The 16,553-nt window shown below is 33.3% G+C and overlaps 1 protein-coding gene across 2 annotated transcripts in view; it reads left to right on the forward strand.

The window, feature by feature from the left end:
* Positions 1–16,553, forward strand: part of LOC125048613 (protein N-terminal asparagine amidohydrolase) — a 96,607-nt gene that overhangs the window by 56,219 nt on the left and 23,835 nt on the right. The window contains exons 1-2 of one of the 2 annotated variants that reach the window (XM_047647366.1): positions 1,441–1,567; positions 13,933–13,985. The gene's annotated coding sequence lies outside the window, so the exon portion shown is untranslated. Of the gene's footprint in view, positions 1–1,440; positions 1,568–13,932; positions 13,986–16,553 lie in introns of those variants that run through there. The other variant, XM_047647367.1, reaches the window with a different exon arrangement.

Genomic DNA, 16,553 nt, shown 5'->3' on the forward strand with positions numbered 1-16,553 from the left:
TGATGTGATGATTTTTGTTATTTTAAGCAATCAAGATAACGATTTTATTGGGTCGCTTAAAAGTTTATGACAGTAGAATGTCGATGAATTATTAGTTGACGTCGTAGATAGAGTATAGAACTAGATGAGCTTCTAAAATAACAATAATAACTAAAGAGAGAAGGTATTAACGTGAAATACTTAAGTGCGAGCGAAACAGAGTATCAGTATTTCTGTGTCTATTTGCGTATCGGGTTTTATTTGTTTACCACCGAGCCCTTGGTGGTAAACAAGTTTTCACCGCTTACTGATTAATATGTGAAACCCAAGTCAAACCCAAATTTTAAGACTTTATCCTTTTAAGAGGTGTATTTAAAGTGTCAGTCATGGATAATTGGCTGTAAAAGCAATAGTGAACGTAAAGAACCAAACATAACCTTTCATCGGTAAGTAGGTTATTTTGACGACTCAGTAACTTTTTTTAAGAATTATTCATTCGAATGTGTATTTTGGTCAATAATAAGCAATCTTCAATGAATTAAAACTCTTAAATATAAATACGACATATGTCAATCATTCGCTATCTCACACGCTGTACGCTGATGCCTGGTCTATACCATAGTCCGTCTACGGTTGACGTGCTTTTAGACTGTTTGTAGGTTTTACTATTTGAAATTTATATTATTGAAAATGATGTATTGGCAGCAGATTTGTCGTTATTTTTCTTGAAGTAATGCAATAACCAACTCTTATTACATTTTGTATAACATGTTTGGATTATAATGGAGTTTTGTCAGTATTTTTATGAAAATTTTACTTTCGCAGTAGAGCAACTGAGGTATTTAAATTTAGAAATCGTCAATTTTGTTAATACACTCGTACTAATCTACTTTACGTAAAGATGAATTCAGAAATTGATTCTACAAATTTTCATGATGAATTTTGGGAGTTTTCGGCGATTGAAATAGTAGTATTTTATTACTCTTTGTTCTATGTCCAGCATAGAGAACTTTTTTTAGATTCATTAAATGACCTATATTTCTTCCTTACCGTCTATACCGTCCTAAGCCAGTACCATTAGGTATTTATTAACACTTCGTTGCAGAAACATAATACAATTGACATAATTAAAAGGGCAACTGGCGGCCTCATCACTTTCTTTGAAAAAAAATTTAGATAAGGTAAGCAAGAAGACAAAACTAAGACAGGAACAAAAAAAAAATAAACTAAAAAAAGATACATGACCATTACTGTATACGCAATAATGTTTCATTTAAGTCTTATTAAAGTATCGTCCATAGTACTAAACAGCAGCAGTACGGGTGATGCGTAAATAAATTTACAGTTGAGTAGAAAAAAGTGTTCCCGGAAGCCCTAACATTTTTGCTTGACACGTGACAAAGGCGTATCTTAAGCATATTCACCTGACTCCGCCTACAATTATGCGCCCCGCTGGTCTTTGGCTTGCGGCCTGACGCTTCCTTCAAGGCACCATTCTACGTTTTGACGGCGTCGACGCCGCATGTATTGTAGTGCTGTGTTGTGTTGTGTTATGATCTATTGCAAAGGTTAAATTTTAAATAAGAATGTAAGTAATTGAAAGTTTTAGTGTGTCGAAAAACACTTGTTGCTAAGAGGCGGAGTCTTATCGCGCAAGCGCTTTTTGTTTGCATATTTTTCTTATTTGTTACTTATTTTACTTAATAGTCTTTATATTAAGCTATATAATTATAGACGTTGCCGATACAAAAAGTATAAAGCTATTTATTACTCAGAACGCGGAAATTATCTTGAGCTTTTATAGATAATTTTTGCCAGTGTTAAAGCCTTAACTTTTTTACACTGTTTAAAAGTGAGAACCGCGATGTCCTATAAGATAGGGGCCCGTGGAAACTGACACTTCTAAAGAATACAACATTGTTCGTAAACAATGAATTTTTGATATTAACCCTGCCAAATACTAATTGCTATGACGTCTATGTCTCTGTTTTGTACGGAACATAATGACTTGAAAAAGTAGTTGAAATTTTATTATAAATTGTCACTTTTGAATACCAGGAGTTATGTTAAACGTTATTCGAAGCTTAAAATATTTTAGGTTCGGCTTAGAAATTATTTATTTAATTTTTTATTTAAACCCGGAAGTTTTAGACGATATTAACTTGGCTGTAAAATATGATTATAATTCGCACGTCAAAAAAAAACAACGTTGTCGTCATCCAGCCTGCGCCCACGCAGTGGACATTAATAAGACAAGTGATAATTCGCGAATTGGATCATGGTTTACATTATTTAAGTAAAGATAAAAGCATATAATTGGTTATTTTTAATAGTATAATATAATTTACGAAATGTTTTATTTATTTATGTTGAATGAAAGCTCTTGAAAATAATGTAATATAAATTTGTAGTATTCGTCATATCACAGCCATCATCTTATTAAATTTTTAGAAATATAAATTATTATATTGGGTACTTATGTATTAACGCCACCGCGGCAAAAATTTTGGTAAAATACTTATGGTTTAGTTAGGTTAGGTTAGTATATTAATATTTTATTTAAAAAATATTATCAAATTAGTATATATATATATAGTAGTATTATATGGTATCATCAAATTCGGGCGACGGATTTCTAAATCGTTACCAGAAATTTTGGCGCGGTGGCGTTAATACGTAAGTACCTTATATTGTTACTACATACTTTAGATCAGTGTTTTAATAGCGCAGTGATGACCTAGTGGCTTCAGCGTGTGTCATCTTTGAGGTCGTAGGTTCGATGTCTGGCTGTGTACCAATTGACTTTCTTTCTATGTGCGCATTTAACATTCGATCGAAAGGTGAACGAACACCGGAGGAAAACGGCTTGCCTTAGACCCAAAAACCTACTTGCCTATTAGATTGATAAATGATAATAAAAAAGATACAGAAATCTGTGGCCCAGACCTGAAAAACTTTGAAATAAAAAATCAACTAAAATCAATTCTTAAAAGGCCGGCAACGAACTCGCGAGCCCTCTGGCATTGAGAGTCTCCATGTGCGGCGGTATCACTTAACATCAGGTGAGTTCCTGCCCGTGTGCCCCCAGTTCTATAAAAAATAAAAATGTGTGCGTGTACTAGGTGTACACACGTAAGAAGTGAAACTTCTTTATGACCTTATTTTTCGAAAAATGATCTACTATATGCAACTTTACAGAAATTGGTTAAATAAAGTTAAATTAGATAAATTTTAACAAAAGGCTTTTATTATCAAAGACATGAATACAAATACAATTATTTCATTTTAACTTATTACTGTACTACTATGTAGTACTAAGATTATTACAGAATTTCATTAATTGTAATAGAATTATTAGTATTACTATCATTGTTATCGTTATTATATATTTTTGTTACTAATGGCTTCGAATCTCTTCGGATCAACCGTGGTAGGGACAAGAAAAAGATGGCGCGTAACCGAAAAATGTGACAAATGTGTGTAAATTTTTTTCCAACGCCGATAAAGAAGTTTGACTTCAAAAAGCAACATGGCGCGTAACCGAAACATGTGACGCGTAACGAAAAAATGTTACACTAAATTTTTTTCCAACCCCGATAAAGAAGTTTCACTTCAAAAGCCTAAGCTATAATATATAGCTTAGGCGTTCTATAACATAAACTATTAGGTATGCTAATAACACTTGAAACTTAACCATTCCCTTCCATGAAAGACTTGTAGACCAGATCTCATTCGGAATTAAATAGATTGTTTCCTATGGTAACTATTTAGTAATTAAGCCCGTTCATTGTCCCCAACTAACGTTTTGAACGCCTCTAATAGCCCCAACGTGACTACATACGTCCAGATCTAGCGCTTTCATCAGGCGAAGTCCTAATGTGATTCTGATTTGTGATCTGTGTGACCTCCTTTGTTCCTATTTCGTTAATTAAGTTAAATGAGTCCTATTCGGAGTTGTTTGTGAGCCTGTTGATGTAGGACCTCTACAGTTAGTTTAGTATGTAATAGGAGGCAAACAGGCAGGCATCTAATGTTAAGTGATATACTCACATTGCCAGAAAGATCGCAAGTGGGTTGCCGGCCTATCAAGAATTGGTACGCTCTTTTCTTGAAGGACTCGAGTTGAGTTGGTTCGGAAATACTTTAGTGGGCAGCTGGTTCCACATAGCGGTGGTGCGCGGCAAACACGTTCTTAAGAAACGCTCCGTTGGGGAACGACGGACGATGCGGGTATTTTGTGTTCTACCTTGTTAAAGTGTCCATTTTTTATCTTACACGAACTTCGTTTCGCCTTCATATAAATTTACTTAGACTACCTCTTTAGTAGCTATATACCTATGAAACATTTTGCTATGCTACTGAGATACTGAGACTCGATACAGAGACTCTATTTTTCCAAATTTTATTTTCATATGAACCTCGGAGTTAAGACAAAATTCTCGAATTAGCCCAGCCGTCTCCGAGTTTTGAGTCTAGCAACATATTTTGCGATATTTATTCTTATATATTTATTATAACGTCATTTGTTATAATGAAAAACTTTCTATAACGTAAAAATGAGTTTAATTTATTTGGTTTAACCCAAAACCTTATTATTATATTACATTAATTCTTCCCTCCCTATAAGGCAACATCTCTATAACGAATAAAAATAATCGGTCCCTTGAAATTCATTATAAAGAGTTTACAGTGTAGATTGTAACCATTTGTCTAAGGTGGCAATATTCATTTTTAATTGTAAGAAATATACTTTTTTATTATCAAACTGAGCTGAGTTGTTCTAGTGGCATCGGCCTCTTTCATCCCAAAGGTTATAGGTTCGATTCACCATTGCACCAATTGACCTTTTTTCTATGTGCCTATCTACCACTTGTTTGTGAACGTTGCGAGAAAACCAGGAATGCTTTAGACCAAAAATGTCGACGGCGCGTGTCAGGAGACTTACATTTTAGAAAATTCAAATAATCACGAATTAGATACAGAAATCTGATGCCCAGACCTAAAGGCTGCACTGGGTTTCTTGTTTTTTTTGTCAATTCCTTTTAATTTCATCTTATTATTCTTTCATATTCTTATCTAATCTTGTCTCTCCAAAATATATACACGCACCCAAGTTACAAGCGTGCATGATGTAAATTTTTTTGACTTACTGATGATTTCGACTTAACGAAGTTCGAGTTATAGAGATTCCACTGTATAACTTTTTGCACATACAAGTATCATATTAGACATCTATAGGCTCTTACCTAATGCGTGTTTCAATTGTTATCCTCCTCAATCAGCTGTATCATCGTGTTCATGGCAATAGCTAGATCTTGCTTCATCAGAGCGTTGGTTGTTCTACAAAAAAATTTCGCAGACGTATTTGAAACGTGTCCACTTCTACTATTTCCTGTATCGAGGCAAGCGGTAATAGACTCGCACTGAAATTGGTTATATTTATGCGTATTCCGTTCTGTTTTTATGTAGTGTATTGCCGGCTACGTGTCGGATTGAAGTTAAATACAAATACATACGGTATTTGGTGACGTAATTTTTTGAAGTTATACTTCTTTAGGCGCGTTATGAAAAATTGATGAGAGTGAAATTTTACGACGCGCGCGCACCGTGACACAAAATTAACAGAATGAAGTTGCCCACGGAAGATGCTACGGCATTGGACATAATTTAAAAACAACATTCGAATAATATTAGATTTTATTATTTTTCAAATGTAAACTGAACTTTATTGACTATAATGACTCCTTTTCCAATCTTTGATTTAATTGTAATTAATTATTTGCATGCAATCAAAAACTATTTTTAATAATGCCAAAGAAGTATAACTTCTAACGCGCGTACATAAGTACACGCACCCTTTTTTTAAACTTAAAGGCATGTTGTGTATTTGTACAGCTGTATGTTTATTAATTTTGCGTCAATGTATAGTTTGTTAGTTGTTTAGTTGAGTTCACTTTAAACTGGAATAAAAATTGTATGTAATAATGTCAATTGGATTATTTCCTGTTCTCTTTATATGCATGTAAACATCAAAGCCTATACTTTAATATACCTTTGCCCACTATCATTACATATCGAGGCATAATCGTTCATAAATTGTATTGATTTAGACCGGTTAGCAGGAAATATTCAATTATAAGTTAATTCGCACTATCATGAACGAAGGTTTTGTGTATGAGTAACATCCGGCGAAGACATCTGGTCTTTACGAATTATCAGTTGATGTCATCCATGTCACTGCGTCTTATTGTTCTAATTAAATGTACTGTGCTCCAGGTGGTTCGCGACGGAAGGAGAATTTATGTTTTGTTATAATACGTACTCGCACGCTGGCTAAAAAAACAAAAGAATATAGGTTATAACCTTTATTTATTTGTTTAGTTAGCGTGATTGAATATAGGTGAGAATCTATAGTCATTTGTTTTTAAGTTAGCGTGCTGAATGAATATAGGTGAGGATCTATAGTCATTTGTTTTTAAGTTAGCGTGCTGAATTAATATATGTGAGGACCTATAGTCATTTGTTTTTAAGTTAGCGTGCTGAATTAATATATGTGAGGACCTATAGTCATTTGTTTTTAAGTTAGCGTGCTGAATGAATATACGTGAGGATCTATAGTCATTTGTTTTTAAGTTAGCGTGCTGAATGAATATATTTGAGGATCTATAGTCATTTGTTTTTAAGCTAGCGTGCTGCTGTTAAAGTTTTATGTTAGACCATAATATTTATTTATTTATTGGAAACTAAACAGATACATCACTATATAGAAAAAATAAAAATAAATGTAAACATAAAATAAATAGACATATTGGACATATCCTCGAAAAAAGTTTCACTAATAAAAATACAATACAAAGTAAGACAATACAAAACATGACAGCAAAATTTGACACTAAACTAGCAGCTACAAAAAAAAAAAAAAAACAATGACGACACAAAGCTTAAGATAATAAGAGTTTTAACTTATTCTTAAATGAAGCAGTAGAGGAGTGCGAAAAAGGGTCGATGTTAGTGATGGAATCCAAGGTGGAACACATCCTGTGAACCCAATGTTGGTTCTGGGCGTCGGAAGGTTAAAAGTTTTGTGCGAGCGCAGAGATCTGGCAGGAACATTAAATGGTATCAGTTCGAGAAGATGGGAACAAGTTATTTCATTTACACATATTTTTCTAACAGTGACACAGTCTGTCAAATTACGCCTAGTACTCAAAGAAAGTAATTTATATTTTTTTTAAAGTTCCTTATAACTGTATATATTGTTACCGCATAATAACTTCCTCTCAAGATCACTGGTCCTTCTTGGGCGAAATATTAGTGTTTTCATTTGGTACACACTGAAACCTTGGAGCAAATCCGATCAGGTTTTTCTGCATCTTCTACCGCATCTACCACAGAGAGTGTTCAGAGCAGTTGTTCGGATTAATAACGTCTGAGTTTCGTCATCCGAAGTCGAGGCAGAACACGAAACTCCACACGTATCACCTCGACGTCCGTCGTCATAATTGAGAGCGGCCAATTCTTAAAAGGCCGGCAACTCACTCGCGAGCCTTTTGGCATTGAGAGTGTCCATGGGCTTCGGTACCAGGTGAGCTTCCTGTCAGTTTGCCCCGTGTTCTATTAACAAAAAAGATATCATTGCGTCACAGATAATCTTGTCTAAGTAACTAATTGAAGAAGAAAAATTGGAATTCAATATCATTATGCCAAATTCTATCAATATGAGTTGAGTAATTTAAAGATGCCTTAAATGAAAAAATATTTTCGATTACATACAAATAAGATAATTCACATGAGAAACAAAAGCGCGCGTTACGAAAGCTTTATCAAAGTTCGTATCGAAATGACAGACGCCACAGTGACGTGGATAAGATGAAACTGTTCCGGTCATTTGATCACGACCTAACGTTCTAACACTTATGCCTTGTCACAGATCGTTTATAACAGTATTACAACAATGAAACACCATTTTTGAATAAATGTTTACTGTGATACTTACAGGAATATAATTTCAAGACAGTCTGCGATGACGTTCTCAGAGTAATTTTGATGCTTTTTGATATCATGTCCAAAGGAAATAGTGAATTGCCACTTTGCGTAAGGCAGGTGAAATAGTATACCTAGCTTTATTATAGGGTATGCTACTATACCCTAATATTCATTCTAATACATTCATAGTGTATACACACTTTTTACACATATAGATGTATAGTTTTCTTGAAATTAAAATTAGTGTGTGTTGCACTCTCACTGCCAGATGGCTCGCGAGTGCGTTGCCGGCCATTGTACATCATGAATAAAACTCCCAATCTGTTGCTGAAGTAATTATAGATTTATTCTAAACTATAGTTTTTATACAAAAAAAAATTTAAAACTAATAACTAACCATAAACTAAATATCACATATATTTAGTTAGACAAGTAAAGTAATGAATTATTAATCAATTACCTGAAATAATTATAGAAAAAAACATTTAGATTTTGTTATTTTATAAAAGTTCTTCAAAACAATTACTTTTATCTATTCGTAATTAAAATCCGATAGTGTTCTAACAAAAATTCTTGTAAAATATTAAATGAAAAGTCAAACTTTTCACAGACTAACAAATTCTTACAATTGACGTCAGTTTTGACACATGACAGATAATTAACATACAAAAAAATAAATAGTATATGTTTATTTGACGACGTTTATTTGTTCATACGGTTACTATCAGCCTGCGTTCAGACGGAATAATTTACAATAATCATATTTGCTCAGAGAATGTTATATCCATTCTCCGTTATAATTACTTATTTCGAACCATTCATTTCACTCGACGCTACGTATGATTTATATGAACTCGATTATGTATCTTTTATCCGCCATTTATCTTCCATTCGTTCTGAATTATGTAAATGTTTTATGATAGCCTCTATCATAGTTCCGATAGTTAGTAGCCATTTGTGTGATGGTTCCTCGTTTGAAATATATTTCCTCTGTATATCAATATTTTTTGTGTGCGCTAAGTTAACCGGTGCCAGTCTGACATGTTTTTATTTGTAATCTATTGTTTTTTGTTTTAAGCTCCAAATTTTTAATTTGATCAAATTACGAAGATATTTAAAATACACTTATGGTAATATTATAATATTCATAGTGGAGGCTTTATAGAGAGTACCAATTCTTAAAAGTCCGGCAACACACTTGCGAGCCTTCTGGCAACATCAGGTGAGCCGCCTTACCGTTTGCCTCCTATAACATAGAAAAAAATTATGACTCCCAGGTGTCCAAATCCACTTGAATCTTTTTCATTTATTTTACATAACCCGGATTTAAACAGTACTACTGTCTTTTATTTTAAATACAGAATAACAGCGTAGTGCAAGTACGTAAAAAATATTTATCAAATGACCACAGAGGGATGACTAAGAATGGAAAGTTACTAGTAGTTATATCACATTGATAAGATTATTAATTACTCCAAGTAGGTAAATTGCAATATGCAAATGCTTACTTTCTACTGTCTCAAGTAACAACCATATTTATTTAATGTTGCGATGCAGTACTTGTTTGATGAAATAAATGAAGTGGTTTCCTAGAAAATGTTTTACGCCTTTCATAGAACAGGCTATGCTATTTTAAGATGAGTCTCGCCAACATTAACGTGTTTACCATAATCTCGGACGTTAATTTGTCATAATTTAATATTGCGTTCGATATTTAAAATTTATTAACAATGATAATGTGTTATCTAAGAAATTTACTACACAGTTATAGCATTAATTTAAACATGCCAGTGGCGGCAATAAAAACGTCGAAAACGCACTAAACCCAATTCCTTATCAAATATCACCAACAATTGATCATAGTTTACGAACCCTTCATGTCTTAAGTGCGCGATATATTTGTTTCGATGAATGTGCACTAACTAGCGGTGGCGGTGTTATTTATGACAGGCGATACTATCGGCCCGCACTTGTCAATCACTCTGCCAGATGAATTCAAAGAACCTGTATCATAAAGCACTGTGACTTTAAGTCTTCACCCCTTTCAATTGAAATTAAAATTGCTGAGCAGTGTCGTTGTTATATTGTCTACGGTCATCCATCATTCAAGGTACCGCGCGTAACGAGCCTTTATTCGAAAGTAGATGCGCCTGCGACCGTTTTTACACCCTCCCGGGTTTTTATTGATGGATCACGAATTTGTATTCGCTTATCGTCTTCAAATATACATCTTGATCGAAGCCTGTCTGTTCCGTTTAAAGGTCTACAACCTTAAGATTATCTACCGTTTTATCTCGGGCATGTGTTAAGTATCCTATAAGCGGCTATTCATCTCTATATATGGGGATTGTTATTTTTTCAATAGCTGTACAAGTAGGGTTAAAGGATGTTTGTATCAGATCGGCATAATTGAATAACTAATTCGGATTCACCATATAAATAAGTGACGTTGGCCCTTTGAAGAAATCGCCCTAACGATTGTCAGATTTTATCGTATTGACATTTCAATACAACGTGTATCAATCCTGATTCCATTTCAGCTGATGGACTGGACTTGGAGGAAAAAATACTCAAATAAAAAAGTAAATGAACTGCAAATAATTTTAAAAAAGCGTATCAAGGATTTCGAATCGGATGGCTATTGTTCTCTATGTTCTCCTCGAGATTGCATCTTAAGATTAGTTTCATTGATAAACATTGATTTTCATATGTGGTATTTATTGATGAGGTTATAACAGGTTTAAAAGATCAAAGCTAACGGCGAAACTAATTTTAATTATATTGTATGTTTTATATTTAATATAGCCTCGTTTCGTTTAAATTATTCAAAGACATATTCATAAGCCACTTTTGATAGCTGTATCACTATACCGGTTCCTTTCATCGTGTATTTCCCCATAATATATTAATCAAGAGGTTATTTAAATTATTTGTTCTTAATTTTGAAGTAACCTAGATGCTTTTGTCAGATATTGAGATTTTAATTTAGTACCAACATCCATTAGTGGTTCGGTTACTGTCTTTTTTATATATAAATTTCCCAGTATACCCGACTCTTGTGATAAGGGACCGTATTTTATACATATATTTTGTACAAATATAATATATCTATTACTATTCCTATTCTATATTCATAGGCGAGTGGGTGGCCCGTTTTCTCGTCTCCGCTACGCTCTTGTTGCAGTGAGTAACGCATTACACTATCTCACTGCAGAAATCTAATGTTTAAAGAACTTTATTTCTCATTACAAAAAATGTATTTTTATTTACATGGGAAACTTAAATATACGAATACGTCGCCATCAGCCGTCCTAATTTTAGTCTACTAGACTCATTCTGGTATGTATCTTTAATGCCCTTTTTAATTGGTTAAACGGGCTAATATTACAAATTCTAGGCGGTAATTGATAAATCTACCACATGCGATCTGAAGCTTCTTAATATTTCGGGTAAATCCTCAGTAGTTTATATCGATGGAGGATCCAAATACCTGGAGGTTCCAAATACAGGACGTTCTACAATGAGATTCATCACTGTCTGACTTGTTTGTAGGTACATAATAGATCTGATTGAGTTCGGTAACTGTAAACACATTTACGATAACAAAACTTATAGATTTAGATTTGGCTTGTTTTCAAAATTTTACCAATCGCAGTCCATGATGTAACAGCTGGTCACCTAGTGTAATCTCAGTGTTTTATGTCGGCGTGGACGCCACCAAGACGTGATTAATGACTCGACCACGATAGCGAGACGAGCGCCAACGGACAATATTGTCTCATTCCCCGCTAATGATCTATTGAATCTGCTATCTGTTGTGCACGCTCTTTCACTTGTTTCTACTTTCTAATGTCAATAGCGTTTGTCTTTGGTAGCTTCATTAAGATCTTGAAAATTGATATTGGGTTTTTAGCACTGACTACCTAGTTGTGAGTTTTCCTTGAAATCTCTAATTAAAAAAAAAAGTGAATGATTTACAATTAAAACCTTGATTATAAGAATTGAGTTTCTTGTATGTTGTGCACAGACTTGGGTGCGTTCTTGAACAGAGAAGCTTGAATGTAAAACAAAAGACGCAAGACGAAAATTAGATCAAACGTACTTAAAGACCAATTATACGGACTTAAAGACAAATAAATTTGATCAATCACAATCGGACATTCGTTTGCAGACTACACTCTGACGCTCAACAGTGGACATGTGTGATTCATTTTTTAAATTTCGAACGGTTCACGCTTGTTTTTGTTATCTTTTGGAATTTTAAATTACGTATTATTAAATAAAATGCAGCACGGAAAATAACTGTGGTTTATTCCTAATATCGATAGCGAAATGATCGTGTAATCGTCTCAAATTACCCAACACTCGGACGGTGTTCTCTAAATGCTTATTGTTCTTACTACAATACATATTTGAAATTTGTGAAACGTGTCGTGACTTTCACTTTTTTTTCAATAGTTTTAAAGTTGTCCTCAACAAAAAATGGCTGCTGCTTGTATAAGATGTGTAATTTTAATTTCATAAACTAAATCCTTAGAGTATAGAAATTAAAAACACAAAAAATAAAAAGGTGTAAGGCAAGTTAGGTATCAAAATTGCCATTTCACTATATTATTTGGTTTAACGGTATCCGTGTGTCATGGCATAGAATCGGGAAAAGGACTAAAAATCATGAAGAATTACAATGTAAACAAATTTTTATAAAAAGAACATTAATATACGACAAAAACAAATGAGTATGATATCAGGAAAAATGACATTTGATTTATTCTGTTTTCGAATATTATCTATAGTAGATAGTCTGTGATGTGGTATCAATACATCAATGCTCGTTGCATTCTCTGTGAAATTAATTTCAACGTCCGTCCATCGGTTGCGAGCTTCGTAATTATCTCGGCATCCTGCGCTCAGTAATGAAGATATCGCCTGATCTTTATTGCTGTAATGAAATATAGAGAAATAGTTACATGGGACTAGATTTACAGCGACGTGATAATGGCAGGAAGTGTCTTTTATGTTTTAGCACAATTGCTTCATCGGGTTTAACGTGATTTCATCGTGTTACAACGATTTCTGAATATGTTTCATGACCATTTGTCAATCTAATAGGCAAGTAGATCAGCCTGTGCTTGACACACGCCGTCGACTATTTGGGTCCGAGGCAAGCCGGTTTTCCTCACGATGTTTTCCTTCACCGTTCGAGCTAATGTTAAATGTGCACATGGAAAGAAACTCCATTGGTGCACAGCTGGGGATCGAACCTACAACTCCTTGGTTATATAGGAATTTATCTTTATCGTTATAAATATTTATAACATTGTTTTGTGTCCGCATTTAATAACAGTGTTATTATTTATGGTATCAAAAAAATGGACATTTGACAATCGTTTTGACGTTCTTACTTCAAATCTCATGATACGGGATCGGATAAATATGCACCTAAAGATTGTTATTGCGTTAAATCTAAGCACAATTAAGCTTTCAAATAGTTTAGACCGTTCACCGCTTGAAGGACGTGCATTCATAATCGAGTGTAATCACTTTTTATAGGAGACACACTATTTAAGAGATTCTTGATCTTATAGGATGGTTATACACGATTAAGATTGTATGTGACAAGATAGAGAGAGAGATTGAGAAGTTTTCTTACTTAAAAAAATCATAATTTAATACCTATATAATTACGTACTCCACTGAGTTTTAAAAACAAAAAACTACACGATCGAATAGCAATCTCATCCAGGCAACCCTAATAAAATAATTATGCCTATAAAATAATGCACTTTTACGCTATCGAAAGTAATATAACAATACTTTCTGTGTGCAACGCATCGTGTATAAGAACCCTTCGCTACTTGACATTTTTTAACGCTTCATTGATTATTCGATTGTTACTGTGGTTCTGAATTCTTTGACTCTCCCATTTTATCCCAGACATATTTAATGCATTATATATTCTTGTTACAGATATTTCAAACTCAACTTGCCTGACAGCGGACTTGCTATTTTATGATATAAATGTAAGTACCTTTTATTTACAATATATATTATATATATAATAAAATTATTCCAAACAGCGGACCCGAACATAAGTATATTAATATACTTATGTTTTTTTTTAAATTATATATTTTACATGTTTCCCACATTTAAACCTCTGAACTTCACAAATATTTCAAGATCAAAATGAGCCAATTCGGTCCAGACAATTTCGAGTTTTAGCGAGACAAACTAAAAGCAATTCCTTTTTAAATAGATGAGCTGGAGGCATCTAATTTCTCAACCAATTAAAACAGAAGAAATATAACAGCAATAACTAATATCTCGGTTCAGATGTTATCTTCGTGGCTATCTAGATCTCTGTCACGTTACGTGTTCAAATCGTAGTTTTGAAATATAATCATGCGCAGTTAATGAGCGCGCCGATCGCGACGGATATTACGAAATGTAGCCCAAGAATTTGTATAAAAGGAAAATGTAAAAATTTATAATACAGAACTGTTGACACTGACACTACTGAGTCATTATAAGAAGTGAGTTAAAAATGATGTACCTACAATTTTCAAGGTAGCAAAGAAAAAGTAACAGCTAGACATCTCTAAACAAAGAACTGTGGAAAGTGAAAACATTACTCAGCGCCATTATAATATAAGTTACGCCTCAAGAAGCTGCCTTTATATTACTCATCCTTCATAGTCTATTAATTTATATCTACTGTGTATATTGAATAATCATTGAACATCGTGTCAGTGAGCAACGCAATCAAAAGCTTCTCCGTTATCCGTGGAGCGATGCGACAATTTTCATGGGAAATATTTAGAATTTCGAGTCGAATGCGTAAAAAAACTTGTGTGTCTTACACAAGCGTTTGATAAACTGACAAACTCAATGTGCTATTGGTGTATTTTCTACTAATGTATTCTTTATTTTATCTTGAATATTGGTTTCCTGGAAGAACGCAAAAATAATCCTTTTTACCTTTAAACTTGTTCGCGTTGGTTGGCTAATTACGTATAGATATTAACAACGATAGGTACAATAATTTCTTATCTGTAGATCCTGCACGCTTAAATTCTAATCGATTGTCTATGGCTACGTTCACGCATAGGTGCGATACGTATCGGCTCTTCCTCGCATATTGGATATGTATAATATATGTTATATTTATACATAAAATACTATCAATTAATGTTTCTTTGCAAGTATGAAATTAAGGCAAACAAAAACATACTCAATTTTTTACTCTGCTCGACTTTAGGTGCTTTCTATTTTCAGAGCTGATATGATATTTGGAGTGCCGCACACTGCAATTGCAGCAATAACTAAACTTTTTTCTCTATAAAAGTCGTACTTTAGTGGCACAGTCTGCTATGTCAAATAAGCATTTAAAATGTCAAAATTATTTTTTTTAAATGTCTGATAAAAAAAATCTGATCTTCTAACCCGTATTATATTGCCTTTAAAAATCTAATCACATTTCCTTTGAAAGCATATTATGGTTATCTATCACTTCTTGGAAAGTAATTGTATATACAAAAAAACTAGGAATGCCAAATGCCAATTTTAAATGATCAATACGTATTTTTATTAATTCACGAAATTTTACACATGCTCGCAAGTTTTTTCATTTTGCAATCTATTCATATTTCGTTAAATCCGTTAATTATGCTTAATCATAGGTTGGATGAGCAATCAAAATATCTGCCATAGAAAATGTGTAAATCGAATTGTAAATCATAGGGTCAGTACTATTATTAATAGCAGTCTCTGATTTATTATCTATTCTTAATATTGTTAAATTGGTGTTTAGTGCTTATAGTGAAAGTGTGTCGTTAATGAATTTTGTAATTTACTGATTTCACTGTAGAGCTTTAATGATGTGATGAATGGTATATGATATCTATTTCAAATAATTAATAGGTTTATATCTAACTAGCGGCCCCCGCGAACTTCGTTTCTTAATGCCTAGCCTACCTTTTTAGTACTGTATACCAACATGGAACATTTTGCTATGCAACCCCAGACACTGTTCGGTTTTCCGGAATGAAAACTTTTTAGGTTTTTCTGTGATTTTCTCTATATAAACCTCAGAGTTCAAGTTATAAGTTCCTGTAACTAACAAACAAAAAATAGGGGTTGATCGTCTACGATACGATTTCATATACCCTCTAGGGTATATGAAATTTAAAGGTTGTATGTATTTTTGTATGCTGTTTCATAAAAAAATAAAAAATATTGTCTAAAAAATAAATTTTTTTTTTGGAGTAGACACCCTTTATCACTAAGGGGTTTGAAAGATAAATAGTAGCCGATTCTCAGACTTACTGAATATGCATAAAAAATTTCATAAGAATCGGTCGAGCCGTTTGGGAGGAGTATGGGTACGAATATAGAATTTTATATATTAGATAAAAATACATATCGCTTAATTTAAGTGTCCGTTGTTATGTTTAAGAAATGAAAATTATCTTTATTAGATTCTAGGTATCCTAAAAACTATCAGACAAGTCGACACTTTACGGCGTTACGACAAAGTTTTAATTTTTTTGAATCGCGTTCTATTTTCAAAACAATTTTAAAGTGGCTAT

This window comes from Pieris napi, chromosome 4, assembly GCF_905475465.1.
Source record: "Pieris napi chromosome 4, ilPieNapi1.2, whole genome shotgun sequence".
Lineage (NCBI taxonomy): Eukaryota > Metazoa > Arthropoda > Insecta > Lepidoptera > Pieridae > Pieris > Pieris napi.